Source organism: Protopterus annectens, chromosome 4.part0, assembly GCF_019279795.1.
Source record: "Protopterus annectens isolate FY-2018-M chromosome 4.part0, PAN1.0, whole genome shotgun sequence".
In the NCBI taxonomy this organism is placed as follows: domain Eukaryota; kingdom Metazoa; phylum Chordata; order Ceratodontiformes; family Protopteridae; genus Protopterus; species Protopterus annectens.
The window spans coordinates 1,106,552,106-1,106,570,045 of NC_056733.1; the positions used below are offsets into that span (position 1 = coordinate 1,106,552,106).

At 40.3% G+C, this 17,940-nt stretch overlaps 1 protein-coding gene across 1 annotated transcript in view; it reads right to left on the reverse strand.

The window, feature by feature from the left end:
• Nucleotides 1–17,940, reverse strand: part of HDAC3 (histone deacetylase 3) — a 1,027,013-nt gene that overhangs the window by 855,675 nt on the left and 153,398 nt on the right. The gene's annotated exons all lie outside the window — the stretch shown is intronic.

Sequence of the window (17,940 nt, forward strand, 5' to 3'; positions counted from 1 at the left end):
GTCAAACAGTCACAGCCCTTAAGGCCAAACACAATGCCAGACACACTAGTCATTGGTGACTCCATAGTCAGACACACTGATGTCCCGCTCACCAGACTGAGTAAGGAGAAGGTCACAGTAAGCTGCCTGTCGGGCGCTAGAATCCGCCACATAACGCAAGCACTCAGGTCTCTCAACAGCAGGTACAAATATGACTCAGTCATTGTCCACGCTGGTGTAAACGACCTGAGACGTACCTCCTTGGACTACATGAAAAGAGACATTGAGGAGCTCTCTGATTATGTAGCCCAGGCAGGTATGACCCTGACCTTGAGCAGTATCCTACCTTCACCAAGAATGATGCCACAATACAGAGATAAGATGATCAGCTTTAACAATTGGCTTAAACACTGGTGTCATTCAAAGGGGATCCAGTATCTGTCTTCCTGGGATGACATGCTGGACAAGCCACGCTGCTTAAGGGCGGCTTGCACCTGTCACCCTGGGATTCCAGATATTGGCAAAGGCTCTTGCCACCCCATAGTGCCTTTTTAGGCAAGGCTCAAATTCTAAACCTACCACCCTAGAACACAAAAAGGAAAAAACTAAGGGTAATGCTGCTCAATGCCAGAAGTCTAAATCTCAAAATGCACGCACTCGAGGCCCTTCTCAGTATGGAGAACATCGATGTCTGTGCTGTGACAGAAACCTGGTTCAAGGCTCCTGAGAGCACCCCAGCGCTATCAGGTTTTACCTCATATCATGCGTTCCGCCCCAAAATCCGGACAATACCAAGAAAGGAGGGTATCCATATTCATCAAGGACACCCACACCTCAAGACTGGTGGCAACGCACGATGCATCGGAGACCATCCAGGTGCAATTAACCATAGGCAAGACTGCTCTGCAAATTGTAGCATGTTACAGGCCACCCTCACAAACTCAGGAAACTCACATGGCCTTCCTGAAAACACTAGAGGGATAAATGTATCACCAAACACCATCATACTTGGTGACTTCAATTACCCTAATATAGACTGGGAACACTACTCAAGCCCAAACACCCTAGCCCAAAAGTTCCTGGAATTCATAAACTCAAATGCCATGGAACAACTAGTCACCATCCCCACAAGAGGAGATAACATACTTGATCTCATCATCACGAACATGGGAGCACAATGTTCAACACCGAAGTATACCCCTCACTGGTGAGATCAGATCACAAACTAATCTCGCTGGAGGTCCTCATCCCACCCCCACCTGAAATAAAAAAGACCACAGTAAAAAACTTCTCAAAAGCCGACTTCACACTTCTAAAGACTAGTGTGGTCTCCTTTCAGGCCCCGAGCTGGCGGAAAACAATACTCAAGCCGCTGAATCACTTACAAACGCCTTCTACCAGCACCTGCAGGACTGCATGGATAAGGCAATCCCAAGCAAAACAAAGACTCTTTGTACCAAAGGCAAGCGTCCAGTCTGGTGGACCCCAGCCATAAACAAACTCTACAACAAAAGGAGGAAGCTACTACAAGATAGAGCAAAATCCTTAAAAGGTAAGACACCCTTGATCACTATAAGTAAAAACTAAGAGCTCTCATAAAATCATCCAAAGCAAATTTCGAGAGAAAAATAGCTAAAGACTCAAAAGACAATCATAAGGCCTTCTTTAGCTATGTTAGAAACCTAGGAGGAAACTCCCAGATATGCTCAGAACTAGTTCAAAATGATGTGAAGATTACTGATCCTACAGACATTGCCAACATACTGGCTGACAGGTTCAGTGCAAACTTCTCCCCTCCCCAAAAGGAGAGATATCTATACCAAATGAGTGCAGCCCCCAAACATCTCCAGCGCCCAAGTGAGAACTGCTCTCTCCAAAGCAAAACACAGCATCCATGGGACCCGATGGTGTCCCCGGCTGTGTGCTCCACGAACTCAATGAGGAATTAAACCCACAGCTAGGACAGCTGTTTAATCAAAGTCTTACCTCTGGATACGCACTCCAGGAGTGGCGCACTGCAACTGTGGTCCCACTTCACAAAGGCGGTGCCTCCACAGACCCTGGAAATTACCGCCCATTAGCTTGACAAGCCTTATCTGCAAAGCCATGGAGAGGATCATAATGGACCTCATAAATAAAGACATAGGGAATTTGCAGACTTTGGATCCAACCCAGTTTGGCTTTGTCAAAGGCAGATCATGCCTTTTAAACTTGGTTGACTTTTTGAAACAGTCACCAAAGCCATTGATGAGGGAAAGGCAGTCCATACAGCCTACCTCGATCTGGCTAAGGCCTTGATACAATACCCCACTCTGGTATCATTGAAAAACTCATCAGCTTAAATGTTAACCCATACATCACAAGATGGGTTGCAAACTGGCTGAGTGACAGAACCCACAGGGTCAGAGTTGCTGGCGCCATGTCAGACTCAAAGCCTGTCACAAGTGGTGTCCCACAGGGCTCAGTCCTGGGCCCACTCTTGTTTGGCATCTACTTTTCCAGTACAAGCAAACACAGGAGGGTTATGGCTGACAAAGTTTGCAGATGACTGCAAACTGGGCCATAGTAGAAAACACATCTGACACAGATATCCTTCAGAAGGGTCTCACAGAAACGGATAACTGGTGCCAGAGCCACGGCCTAAAGTTAAATGCCAAAAATGCATAGTCATACCCTTCGGGAAAAACAAGGTTACCCCTAGCTACCAAATAGGTGGCAATCCACTGAGCACAGAAGAAGTTATCAGGGACCTGGGGACCCAGGTTGATAGTAGTCTGTCATTCGACACCCATGTAGCTAAAGTAGTTAGGAAGTCCTTCTACATTGCCCACCTTATCATGAAGGGATTCTCATCTAGATCAAGGGAGGTCATAGTCTCCTTTACTCATCACTCATCAGACCAATGATTGAGTACAATGCCCCATTCGGAATGTATCTGACCCGACACTTGCAGCAGCTGGAGAGGCCACAAAAGTTCCTCACCAAAAGGATAAAGGGTCTCAAAAATCTGTCCTATGCTGCCCGACTGAAAGAACTCCAGCTCTATTCAGTCGCCACCGCTTGCTCAGAGGTGACCTTTGCCTAACATACAAGGCCATGTCAAACCCAGATTTGATGAATATGCTTCACCTCAAAAAATCTAGATTCATCAGAGCCACAAGGGCGGGAGACTTAAACCTCGACACGGCTATTAATAGGACGTGCTGGAGGGATAGATTCATCACCCAAAGACTCCCTATGCTGTGGAACAAAATCCCGGTACATGTGAGGCAGAGCACCTCGCTGGCCTTGTTCAAGAGAAATCTTGACCAATGGATGGGAGATCGCAGATATACCACAGGAATTACCTCAGTGTCACTGCTCGACAGAGGCACAGCAAAATAATGGGTATAGTTCCCCATACTAAAGGGGTGGCGTAAGCCACAAAACAATGGGCTAGGCTTATAAATGCCCTCGGGCAGATAGCCTAGTATGAACCTATGAACCTATGAACCTATAATATGCCCAATAGCTGGAATGTCTCTCCTAACATGGACAACATTTTTAACTTTAAAGCTTGGACTTAACAGCAACCACGTTTTACCGCAGGTACTGTCAATGCTCAGTTTGAGCAATTAGAAAGCAAGTTTGAAACTTTTAAAAATAAGCTATATGGCTATAAAAATTCACAGCTAGAAATAAATTACTTAAAAGGAATGTATTAAGGTGGAGCGGGTGCCTAAAGGGTTCCGTTGTTTTCGCTACCCAAACAATGCACATATGGGCTCCACTTTACATTCCCAGTTAACTGAACTGTTTAATAAAACAGGGTTAGAAACGCTGAGGCTGATGATTGATGACTACACTAATAAGGGTAACTGTATTTTAAAAGAATTGAATGGTTTGCACGACAGTATCATTAAAGATGAAAAATTTAAAGGATTTAAGAAAAAAATATGATAATACATTTAAAGAGGTGGATGAGCATTGTTTTAAAGTCTTAGACAGAAAGGCCAAAAAACTGGAAAGGGATTTAATTGAATATAGTGAAGGAAGGGCCTACCCAGCTCCAGGTGGAAGGAAAAGACAAAATTTTGAAGAAGTAGGTGTTAGTGAAGGGCAAATTCCAGATGATGGTTATGATTACTCCCACTCGGAAATTCCCAGAAGAAGTGAACGTTTACGCAGAAGGGTGCTGCTAATGTTCAGCAGGGTTTTCAAGTTCCCCAGGGCAGACCACGGGGGAAGTGAATCATTTTCAACAGAACACCTGGGTGAAAAGGCATTAAGCAGGGAATATGAACTAGATAGTAATAACATTATGTACTCACTGGTGGAAAATGAACAGGGAATCTGTAGTGTTAATAGTTTGGATAACTTCACCACTTACAATTATACAGACATTCAGATTACTCCTACTTTTTTTGAACTTTTCACTAAGGGGCTGCATTACATACCTCACAGGACAAGTTATCTCCCCAAGCTTCTGATTGAATTAAAATTATTTATAAGAAATTTGAACTTAGCATCATTTTTTTAAAAACCAAGTTGCTCATGACCATTCACTTACCAGAAGTAGTATTTTTAACCCTCCCACACATCCCACGCTAAAAACTTTGAGGAATTAATTGAAAAAGTGTGGAGGGAAAACCTTAGTAAAAAACAGAATATACAATCCCCCAATTTCCCCGATAAACTACAAGCAATAGTAGATAAACTAAAAAATGGAAAATATACGGGTAATGAAACCCGATAAGGGAGGGGGTATTGTATTAATGCAGCAATTAGAGTATGAAAATTACATTTATAACCTTCTGCAAGACACTAAAATTTATGAGCCCATGTCCTTGAATGAATTAAATATTGCGCTAGGAAAGATAAAATATTGTATACATGACCTTTTAATTCAAGGGTTCATTGATGAGAAGGTACATAATTACTTAGTGGTTCCCAAACCAAAAAACCCCATTTTATTTGGTATACCCAAGGTGCATAAGGGCTTGGACCCTTTAAAATTTCGCCCCATAGTTGCAGGGGCTGGGAGCATAACAGAACCCTTTAGTAAATATGTTGACTTCCACCATAAAAATTATGTAGCAGGTTTAAAAAATATTTGTAAAGATTCTTGGGAATTTTTAACTTGTCTGAATCAGGACATGGACAATTCCAACTTATACATGGTTACAATAGATATTGTGGAACTGTTTCCTAGCATTCCACATGGAAAGGGTATGGAATGGTTTGGTGAAATGATAAGTAAGGAATCTGGTCTCAGCAATGGTTTAATTAATTTAATAATAGATTTTATGAACATAATTTTGAGTAATAATTTCATATACTTCAATGGAGAGTTCTTTAGGCAAAAGAGCGGGGTGGCTATGGGTGCCCCTTGTGCTACAACTTATGCGAACATAGTTCTGCACAAATGGGAGACTGAAATTATTCATTCCACTGACTGGAGGCAGTACATTAATTTCTATAAAAGGTACCTTGATGACATGCATCCTGTGGGCAGGTTCTAAGCAGCAATTTCTTACATTTATAGATTATTTAAACACCACAGACTTTCTCAAATTCACCTACGAAATAAATAACACAACTCTGCACTATTTGGATATACAGTTAACAAAAAAACAGAATAATACAGGTTTTGTCTCTAAGATTTTTAGAAAAGAAACATATTGCAATTCTTATCTGCATTTTGATAGTGGACATCCTCCATATATTAAAAAAGGCATTATTAAGGGGCAATTGGTAAGAGCTTCTAGAATGTGTAGTACCAAAGATTTATTCTTAGAAAAGGCAGAGTTCCTTAGAAACCTATTTTTAAATAGGGGTTATCCACCTGCATTCTTTCATAGTATATTTGAGGAAATTTTGGAGAAAAGGGAACAACATTTCCCCCCACTTTTAGGTGCAGGGACTTTTACATCCAGAGTGCAGGAAGCATTGGATTTTAAATGCACACAACAATTTTGTATATACATATTCACAGGATGCTCTGTTTATTGAAAACACTATTAAAAACTTTTGGCCTATTGTCTCTTCCCATGAGGAATTTACCAACATTTTTCCCAATAAGATATCTTTCATTAGGAAAAGGAACATCAACTTAAAGGGTATATTTGAACAAAATACATTCAGTGGAGATAAGATACAAAATCATGGTATTGCCAAAAGGAAAGGGACTTTTAAATGTGGCAAATGCCACCAATGTACATTTATTGCTGACACTGGCCAGGCGCACATCTCCTCTCGTAACATCACATTAACATCTAGGTATTACTACTCTTGTGTTAGGAGTGGTTTACATAGGGCTTTGTCAGAATTGCCCATCATTTTATGTGGGCAAAACAGAGAGAGAACTGAAACGTAGGATATATGAGCACATGTATAATGTAAAAAATAAGAGAGACAAATGCTTTCTTTAAACATTCTTTGACTTGTGCGAATATGTCCATTCGTTTTTTTTGTTCTTGACAAGGTTCTTCAAGACTTGAGAGGAGGGGATTGGGAAAAAGCACTTAGTATTCGAGAATTGATGTGGCAACTAAGATTAAATGCCACAAAACATCCAGGACTGAACGATGGGCTAAGCTTGGCCAGCATCCTTAAAGCTAGGAGAAATAAGTTATAATTCTCCACATCAATAGAATATTTTGCAGCCATGCTAGCAAACATCAGTCTCCATGTGCATTCTCAATATATTTAAAGCAGCATAGTTGTTTTAGTTGCATTTTGCATATTATATATTTGATCATTTGTTTTAATATGCATTTCATTGCAACTTGTAATGTTTTTTTTCATTTTGTTTTTTTGTTTTTTTTTATTTATTGCAAAGTTAATGTGTAGTTGTCCACACATGCGCTATGCCAATGTATTTCTTTTATGTTAAAAATACGCATTGGCAGCATGTGTTATAGACATGTATTTCCTAACGCCAGGGTTCTTCAGATTTTTAAACAAGCAGACAGTATATGGATTGGTTTTAATTATTTAAGACAGCGATGCATTTAGAAATGTATTTTTATATTCTTAATATCACAAAAAGTAAAAGAAATGCAAGGCAACAGTTATTTTTCAGTATTTACGAGCATGTAAAAATACTCATTAAGTCACAGTGGCGTAAGCTTGATTTTAGAAGTAAATTAGACCATAATCATTTATTGCTTCAGGTTGAAAACAATTAATTAATTAATCTGAATTAACTAACCAATAACTACTTGGTTAGAGCAATATAAAAGCACTGTTCTTTGATTAAATTTTTACATTTGAAAAAGCCCATTAGCAACGGGCGAAAGCGCTTGTGTTTCTACGTGTTTTTACTTGGTGGAATAAAGCACTTTACTTGGACTATATAATTCCTTGGCATCTTGGATTTATTTTTTTTGCTGTTGTACATTTTCAACAACGTGAATTCTATATTTTGGAGGTGATCATTTGCAGTCACTGGAGAAGGCACCCGGGTCATCCGTATTTGCAGTTTCTCAGTTTGTTTTTTGTTGCTTTTTAAGTGGGAGGTTTGTTTGCTAATGCTGGAACATTCAGATGTAGTGAAAATTGTAACAATAAAAAAGACAAAAGTGAGTGGCTGTGGGAGAGGGGATGCAGAGTCAAGAGTAAGGGGCTAGGGAAAGGGACAAATCTAGTGTGTGCATGTCGTCTGTGCTTCTCGTGCGGCATTAAAGGGTTAGCTCAAGATTAAGGTAGCACAGCAAAGAGATTGTTGGTATTGGTATGGTGGGTAGCTAAGCAGCATAAAGCCTCCCACTGCAAGAATGAAAACTGCCAATGTAAAGCCAGTTTTAACATATGAACATACTATGCAAGTGAATATGGGCAGACTGTAAGATGTCTAGCCGTATTCACCTATACACAGGTAAATTTAAGTTCTTGCCATACTTTGCAAACATTTAAATGTACTCGCCTCCCAAATCATACAGGGGCATACATAACCCTTGTGAAAATGTCAATCTACCCATCCAGTCAAAGACTACCTTTAAAACGTAAGCAAAGCAGTAACTTACTCCATGGGCTCAGCTAGAAATATGTTGCATAAGGAACCTAGCCTTCTAGACAGGCTTCATTATTTGTCGGTGTAAATTTAGTTTCTTAATCAGTATTAACACAGCCACTCTTTTTACATTTGACATTTATTATAACCTCAACTCATTACCACTTCACAAGCAGTACAATCCTCATGTATGGTACATAAAATCTCACACTAGCAACTATGTCCACTGTCATTATCAACATAACTCATGTTTCCCTTTTACTTGTCTTACTTTACATGTCATATCTACACAGGGTTGCCAGATTTCCAGCTCCCCACATAGGGACAAAAAAAAAAAAAAAAATGTCTCTCAAGGCAAGTGAAGACAAAAAAAAAAGGTCTTTAATGCGGAACACAGTTCCACATTAAAGAACAGCAGCTCAGTAGCTCTGCACCAAACACGAAGCTTCTCGTGTTTAATGTATTGCAGTTCCGCATTCAACACAAGCAGCTCCGTGTTTAGCCATTTTTGATTGGCCCGTATACAGGCATATGGGCCAATCAAAAATCGCTAAGCACGGAGCTACTCGTGTTTAATAAGGAACACAAGAAGCTCCGTGTTTAGCAATTTTTGATTGGCCTGTATCCCAGGTATACGGGACAATCAAAAAAAAAAAAAAAAGCGGAGGCTGGCCGGGATTTAAACCGGCAGGATGGGACTCGGGATCAGGCTGCTGATCTCGGGACAGTCCCGCCCAAATAGGGACATCTGGCAACCCTGTTTCTACATAACTTATGTTTCCCGGTACTTATCTTACTTTACATACACAAGGCCAGAGTCCAACACCGGTATCAAGAGCCAGCAACCTTACTAAAATTCAAACATTCTGCACTCTACTCATCCATTACCCACCATATTGTACCCATTAATGGTGTTTGGACTATACCAGTGAGCATACTAACATTTGACAGCAGGGGGGATAAATTGCTTAGCATAATCTGGTTAGAGTCAATCTACAAACCATATCAACAGACGCAACTATTTACAATTGGAAAAAAATATACCTTTGGTGTTTTCTTTTTCAGAGTCTTTTTTTTTTTTTTTTTTTCAAATATATTTTTATTGAATTTTTCAAACTTTTCAAACATACAAAGGAAAAACTAAGTCATTGCGGGAAGCAGTAAAGTATAGGTATATATGTAACAGTTGGTGCAAAAACTATGCATTTAGAACACAGCAGTTATCTTACAGGGAAGCTTACATCTTAGAGACCAATATAAGCAGTAAAGACCCCCAATAACTTATTACAGTCAAAGTCTAGGGATCATTTCTGGCCCTATAACCATTAGACATTGTTACCATCACATGGTAACTTTTGATTTTACAAAATATTTTGTTATATCATTTTGTTATCCTCTGGCATTCATGGTATAAATATGTTGTAAATATGGTATAAATAGAAGTACATGGTGTAAATAGTTGTTTTTTTAGGGTTATACCCTCCTTACCACTTTTCTTTCTTCTTAAGACAAGTCATATATTCTTCCTTCCAAGCCACTTTCTTTTTGTGAGTCTTATCTGTATGTTTGGGGCAGGATTTCATGCAACACTAGATTTTCTGAATTAGCCTGGTGACTATAACATTATATAGTTTCAAATATCACTTTGCTTTAAGTATGTTAGCCACGGTAGTCATCTACTACAATCCCTCACCCCTCCCGTACAACTTAAATATACTTTTCTATAGCGGTCAGCCTACCCTCATCTTTTGGTAGAGTCAATTAGACCAAACTAACCGCCTTAGTAAAGTCCTTACTTTAATCCAATTCCAAATTCAGGCACTTCCACTACCACAGTTTACCCTTTATGGGCTCTAAAACTGCTTGCACATCTGCTTTATAGATTCTTTTTATGCCTGTACTCACCATATCCTCAGATATTTAATCTGATCTTGCAGATTTGCAGAGCCACAACTTCTATTTTACTAGTATGTTATATTTATTGCGACTTTTGATTAACCACTGCATATTTTATACCATGAGAGAGCACTAAACTAGTCTAACTTTGTTAGTATGGGGAGACTTGTTTCTGCCTTGGTTAGGGTACAGATAACATACTTGTTACCCTAACAGCTTGCTTTAACCCTTACCACTGCATCCCCATATATGGACTGTGATACAGATCAAGTTCAAGGGGATCCCCACACCTTTGCCAATACTTGACATAGAAAAGAACAGTTGTGAAAGTAAACTTACCTTAACGGTAGATGTTCAAATGATCACTGCTGCAGTAGCCTTCGCAACATGGGGTTATATCCTGCCAAGGATATAACAGCTGGCCAGCTAACAAAGCTTCACAGCACCTTCCACATGCCCAAACTGTCAAGCAGCTAGAGTTGAGATGATTAAAAATAAAAGTTAAGTACTCACCATAACTAAGAAAAATAGAGTAATTCCACCAAGACATGACTCCACTGGTATTTTCCACACGAACAAGCTTTATTGAAACACACTTTCTTCAGAATAAAACCATAAACGCTGTTATCACTACAGATGCGGTTTTGTCCTCTGACTTCCTCAGATGAAACAGAAATGCATACCTTTTACAATTCTTCCCCTAAAATACCCTCCACTTAATACTGCTATCCAATTGGTGTACATTCATAATGTGGTCACATGTACTTAATAGATGTTCACACCTAAAGAACTTTTTTTTAAAGCGGCCCTAAACACATACATACATATATAAATATCAAAATATCCACAATACCTTCTCTAAACTCGAATAGATATAAATATAAATACAAATAACGTTTAGTTTTATACATGTTAAAAACCTTATAAAAAAAATTTTCTTCCATACAATAGCACCATCTTGTGTCCAAAGAAAGAATTAAAATCCTATACAAGTGCTTTTTAGATAAACGGTTCAAACAGTTGTTGTTGTTTGTCTTTCGGCTTTTTCCCGGTAACGGGTCGTCACAGCGGAACTCCGGTCCGCTAATGATTGGCAATAGATTTTTACGAAACGCTGAGGTGCCAGTTCGACACCCAATCCTCAACGAAGGCAAGCTCATTTACGTATGCATGTCTTTCGAACGCTAACCCAACCGCAGGGAGGACATGCAGACTCCACACAGAAGGCACTCCCAAGCCACGTCAAGAATCGAACGGGAGAACCTTTTACTGTGAGGTAACTACCCTACCGCCGTACCACCGCGATAAATGGTTCAAACGGTAATATAGTAAAAGACATGCATTTTCTTTTTTCTCTTTTTGAACCAGAATAAATTATTGCACATACACTTTTGATGTTGCAGTCCTTAGTTTTGTCCTAAGGTAAGAAGCATTACATTTTTTAAAGTTAATATACATAAAGGGATACATTTTTCCAGAGTCACTACAGCTTTGCAGCCCTTACCTTTAAAACTGGAGCAAGAGAGACTGCATCATTCAGATCTGGAAATCTAGTAGCTTCCAGGGATAGTTGCCACAATAGTTCTTTGTATTCAATGGAAGTCTCCCATGGACCTCCTCATGTCCTTTGGAATTACTTCCAATACAAATAATTTGAATTTACCTTGACAGCTTATTGTGCGTCTGTAAAGAGCATTCTTGGTACATTTTGTTCTAATTTCATAGTTATGCTCATAGATTCTGTTTAACTTTCTTTCTGATTTACCTACATAGAATGCTTCACAGTGGTCACAAATACATTATGAAGGGGAGTTTTTTTTTTTTTTTTTTTTTTTTTTTTTAAGTACAGGGAGTAGGGATGGGGGCAAGCTGTGCCCCTACGTACGTCAACATAATTCTTTCAAATTGGGAGGAAAAATGCATTATAAGTTCCAAATATGTAAATGTTGGAAACTGTACAAGTGCTACCTGGCTGACGTGTGTTTTTTGTGGACAAGCTCTGAAAGCAACTATCCCTGGAAGCTACTAGATTGTACTAACATATTTTGACTGCTTGTATCTTGTTATCCTATGGATCAGTGTTGTTTTGTGGAGGGGAGGCAAACATTTGACATTAATAGCACAGTGATGATCCAGAGAGAAGCAAAACATAAATAAAAAAAGTGTTGTTGGTGGGACTTGCTGCAGAGAAAGCATTTGACAGAGTAAGGAAGGATGAGGTTGATTAGGAAGCTATATGAGGGATCAGAAGCAAAAATTAAAGTGGGCGGATTCCTCTCTAATAAGTTCTGTTTGAGCAGAGGAACCAGGCAGGGATGTCCTCGTTCCACTTTATTTACATTACTATTAGAACCATTGGCAAAGAAAATAAGGGATCCAGAAATTCAAGGATAAAATTGATATGGTAGTCAAGAAAAGCTGGCTTTATTTGCAGATGATATTTTATACCAGATAAAACCAGAAAAGGGCATTTCGGTGTTTAGAACCAAGGAAGTCTTTTTGGGATGCAAAGTTAATGAAGGTAAAATGAAGGCCATAGTTGTAAACTATGTACCCACACACAAATTGGTTCCGCAATACCCATATTTATTGGGACGTGTCGGCAGCTAAGGATATGAGGGAAGAGACTAAACAAAAAATAATACAAAAACAGAAATTGGAAGCTATGGATATGGATAAGATACAAGCAAGTCAAAATATGTTAGTCCCTTTAGTTTTATACATAGGTCAGGCATATTTTTATTAACCAGAAGAGAAGGTGTGGATAACAATTAATAAAGAGTTAAAGGATGTTATGTGGGAGGGGTAGATGCCAAGAGTCAAATTGGATATGCTGATTCTTCCAGTAGAACAAGGTGGTTTGGGATTGCCTAAATTGAAGGGGTATTTCAGAGCTACACAGTTAAGGCTCCTATACATAGTAGAAGCAGAATGCTATAATTCAAAGTGGAAAGGGATGATGATGAAAGCGTGGAGGGGGGAGGGCTCAAGAAACAAGGAGAGACTGGGATTGTGGATGCAGATCCTTAAGGAGAACAACAATAACCATACAGAATATTATATTCATAAACTATTAGAAAGTATTTTGAGAACTAACCCAACATGGGAATAGAGAAAGGGATACTGCAATTAGAAACACAGACAATAGACAAGAGGGGGCTGGAATTTACGTGAGAAAATTGGCAAGGGTACCAAGGTATTGGGGGCAAATAGAGATGGAAAGGTAATAGAATGGGAAAAGGCGAAGAATTTATTTGGACTGCAGGTGAGAGATTTCCTTCCCTATCAAGGAGTGATATCAAAGTATTGGCAAAGAGAAAGAACTAGGGAGATCCTAAGTGAAAGACCAGCACTTGTAGAGTTTTCAGTAGAATCTAGAACAGAAGTTGTTACAAAAGGGATAATTAGTAGAGCATATCAAATTTTGCATGACAACTATAAGAATCAATCAGAAGAGTTTAGAAAGGATTGGGAAGAGAAAATGGATAAGCAATTCATAATGGAGGGGGAGATATACGTATGACCCCAAAAATGCAACAAAGTCTACAAGACTTATGATCTTTGCTTGGAAGTGTTTACATAGGTATTTTTATACCCTAAATAGACTTCAAAGAATTTTTCTTTAGGTAGATAGAAATGTTGGAGGTGTGTAGTGAATTGGCAGACTTTAAAAATTCTCTGCAAACTACGGTGTCAGAAATACTGGGTAAGCAAATTGGTATAACTAAGGAAATTATTTTTTGAGCTATGATAACAGAATTGGAATTGCCTAGACATAGGCCTTGCAGAGTGTATTTATGGTGGCTACCAAAAATTACTAGAAAATGGAGATCAAAATCTAAACCAACTCTACTAGAAGTAGTGACTATAATAACAGATAAAACAACTGGAAATGGGATCTTTGGAAAAGGGTATAAGCAAATTACAAAGAAAAAATGGGAACTATGGAACAATACATGCAGAATACAGTTTTGGAGAAGGAAGGAATGAGGTTTAAAAAAGAGGGCAGAATTTGTATGAGTCATGTAATGTCTGACTGACAAAGAATGAATAGGATACACACTTAAGTGTGATGGCCATTTCTGTACATTTAAAGTGTTTTTTGATTGTTATCCGCTTTGTTTTCTGGGGAAAAAAAAAACAAAAAAACAAAAAAAATACACTTGTTTTCCTGCCTTTCTAAGCTAGTGTAGCCCAGTTTTCAGGTTAGTGCTGAATTCAGGTCTGTTACAAGTTTCTGTGTTTGCCCATACCTTACTTGGATAGAAGGAAGTTTCTCTGTTCATCTGTGAGAGAGGGGAGCTTTGAAAAGCCTATCTGTCCCTGGAAGAATGGTTTCAGCCCAAAAATAAGTAGTTTATTGGCCATCTTGGGCTAATTTCTCTCTCTTTCATTTCCCTGCTATAAAACCCGCATTTTGGGCAGTGCCGGTTAGGTATGGTATAACTATTCCCGACTCCACAGTCTACTCTTCAAGTTTTCCCTTGGAACTAGACAAATTTTCAACTTAAGCACTCAAACTATTCACTTCTCAGCCCGGCACTTGCGCAAAACACATAGGAAGCACTAATACACCTTAGCACTAGACCCCCCCACCCATACTGTAAAGAAGGACAAGGCTCTCTATTCGACCTTACCAGCCAATCAGTAAAACAGTTCACTGTACCTATCCAGGCGTGTCCAAAGGGCAGTTTCAGGTGTACTCTCCGGTCCAACTTGTGAATCTGGGCATTTTGAGGCAATGCTACAACTGCCTCGTACTCAGGCAACCCTCTCCTCCTACCACCAAACACTAATACATGTGAGAGATACAATTATACATCCAAACTAGAGGCTAAGCTCTCAACCCAAGACTGGACCAGACAGTCAATAGAAGGGAATTACTTGCATCATACCAAAAGTCTCACTTAGACCTATGAAATCAGCACCGGAAAAAAACACACAAATACACGAAAACATACTCAGAGGCTCTAAATAAAAATCTGCAAAAGGAACAGAGACCTCAAAAGCAGACATCCAAGCAACCTCCACCCCCCAACACAAACCATGAAACACATACTTCACAACACCTGTGTGCCACGCCATCACAGCCCTTAAGGCAAAATAACATACCCAACACACTATAGTCAGGCACACTGACGTCCCACTCACTAGGCTGAACAAGGAGAAGGTTACTGTTAGCTGCCTGTTGGGTCCCAGGATCCGCTACACAAGCACTCAGGTCACTCAAGAACAAGTACAAATACGACTCTGTCATTGTCCATGTTGGTGTGAATGACCTGAGCCGTACATCCCTGGACTACATGAAGAGAGACATGGAGGAGCCCTCTGATCCCATAGCCCAGGCCGGTATGACCCTGGCCCTGAGTAGCATCCTGCCCTCACCAAGAATGATACCACGGTATAAAGAAAGAATTATCAATTTCAACAACTGGCTAAGCTTCTGTTGTCATTCAAAGGGGATCCAGTGTCTGTCAGCCTGGGATGACATGCTCAACAAGCCATGCTGCTTCACTAGAGATGGCTTGCACCGGTCACCCCCTAGGCTTTCGAATACTGGCCAAGGCTCTTGCCACCCCCCACCATAGTGCCTTTTTTAGGCAAGGCTCAAAAGAAAAACTCACCACCGTAAATAGCACAAGTAACAAAACACTGAGAGTAATGCTACTCAATGCCAGAAGTCTAAACCTCAAAATGCATGCATCCGAGGCACTTCTCAGTATGGAGAAAATAGATATACGTCCCGTAACAGAAACCTGGTTTAAGGCTCCAGAGAGCACCCCCAGCGCTACTAGGCCACAACTCATACCATACATTTCGACCACAAAACCTGGACCGAAATACAAAAAGCGGGGGCATATCCATATTCATCAAGGATACCCACACCTCCATGTTAGTGGCACAGCACGAGGCTTCTAGAGATCATCCAAGTGCAACTAACAATGGGCAAAACTGCAATTCAAATTGTAGCTTGCTACAGATCACCCACCATGTCCCAGGACCCCCATTCCACATTTCTGGAAATACTGGGAAGCATAAAAGTCCTACCAAACACCCTGATATTGGGCGATTTCAATTACCCAAACATCAACTGGGAGAACTACTCAAGTACAAACTCCCTTACCCAACATTTCCTATAATTTATAAACTGAAACGCCCTGGATCAACTGTTTAACACGCCTAGCAGAGTTGACAACATATTGGACCTGATCATCATCATCACCAACATGGGCGACCGGTGTTCCACACCGGAGATCAACCCCTCGCTGGTTAGATCTGACCATAAACTAATCACCCTGGATATCCACATTCCGTCCCCACCCCCGGTCAAAGAAACCACAGTAAAAAACTTTTCAAAAGCAAACTTCACTTTATTCAAGACTGAGGTGGAAAGTTTCAAAGCCCCCATGCTAAAGGATAACGCTGTCCAAGCTGCAGACTCCTTTACTAATGCACTCTACGGGCACCTACAAGAATGCATGGATCGTGCTATCCCAAGCAAAACCAAGACTCACTCCTCCAAGAAAAGGAAACCAGTCTGGTGGACCCCTGCCATAAACAAGCTATACAATAGGAGGAGGAAACTAGTACAGAAAAGAGTAAAATCCCAAGAAGGGAAGACATCCCTGATCAGGATCAGCAAGAAACTACGATCCCTCAAAATCATCAAAGGCTAGCTTTGAAAGAAAAATTTGCCAAGAACGCCAAAGATCACCACAAGGCATTCTTTAGCTGTGTCAAGAATCTAAGTGGCAATTCTCAGATCTGCTCAGAGTTAGTGCAGAATGGCACAAAATACACTGAACCGATAGACATCGCCAACATCCTGACAGACAGGTTCAGTGCAAAATTCACCCACCTCTCACCCCCAAAAGGGCCTATAACCATACCAGAAGAATGTAGTGTCCCTGAAATCAGAGACACTCTGGTTAAAACAGCCCTCTCCAAAGCCAAAAGCACAGCATCAATGGGACCAGACGGTATCCCAGGCTGCATCCAAGATGAACTAACCCAAGATGAACTAACCCCTCATCTAAACACACTGTTCAAACTCAGCCTCTCCACAGGCTACGTGCCCATAGAGTGGCGCACAGCAACGGTTATTCCGCTCCACAAAGGTGGAGCCACAACAGACCCTGGGAACTATCGCTCTATAAGCCTGACTAGCTTGGTCTGCAAGGCTATGGATCGCATAATCATGGATCTCTCCCTTGGTAGCATCCTTGATAGCTCTCCCTTTACATAACATCTATGTAGATATACGTTATCTCATATATACTGTATGACTATTGTAATCCATAAAAAAAAAAAAAAAAAAAAAAAAAAAAAAAACCTTTATTTCATTTTTTTTAAGACATATTACTCTTTTGTTTTTGCTCCTATCATATTTGTGTATTACATGTATTAACTCTATTTAGAAATTTTAATCTTGTATTACCTATTTCTGTTTAAACTTGTAATAACCATTGGAGCTTTTCTCCCCGGGCCTCTACTGAAAATGGACACATTCAGCTGGACTAGCCCGGTCAACAAATGTAAAATAAATAAATCTCATTAACAGAGACATTGGGAACCTCTGAACACTGGACCCTACCCAGTTCGGCTTTAAGGGCAGATCATGCCTCCTAAACCTGGTGGACTTCTTTGAGACAGTTACCAAGGCTATAGAAGAGGGAAAGGTGGTCCACACAGCCTACCTAGACCTCGCAAAGGCCTTCGACACCATTCCCCATTCAGGTATTGTACACAAGCTCACTAGCCTGAACATAAACCCCTACATCACGAGATGGGTTGCCAACTGGCTCACGGACAGAACCCACATGGTAAGAGTAGCAGGAGCTAGGTCGGACTCTAAACCAGTTACAAGTGGCATTCCCAGGGCTCAGTCCTAGGACCCACCCTGTTCGGCATATACTTCTCCTAGGTACAGGGAAGCACAGGAGGACTATGGCTGACCAAGTACGCCGATGACTGCAAACTCGGGGCTGTAATTGACTCTGTGGCTCACACAGACATCCTTCAAAAGGGTCTGACTGAGGCAGACACCTGGTGTCAAAACCATGGCCTCAAGC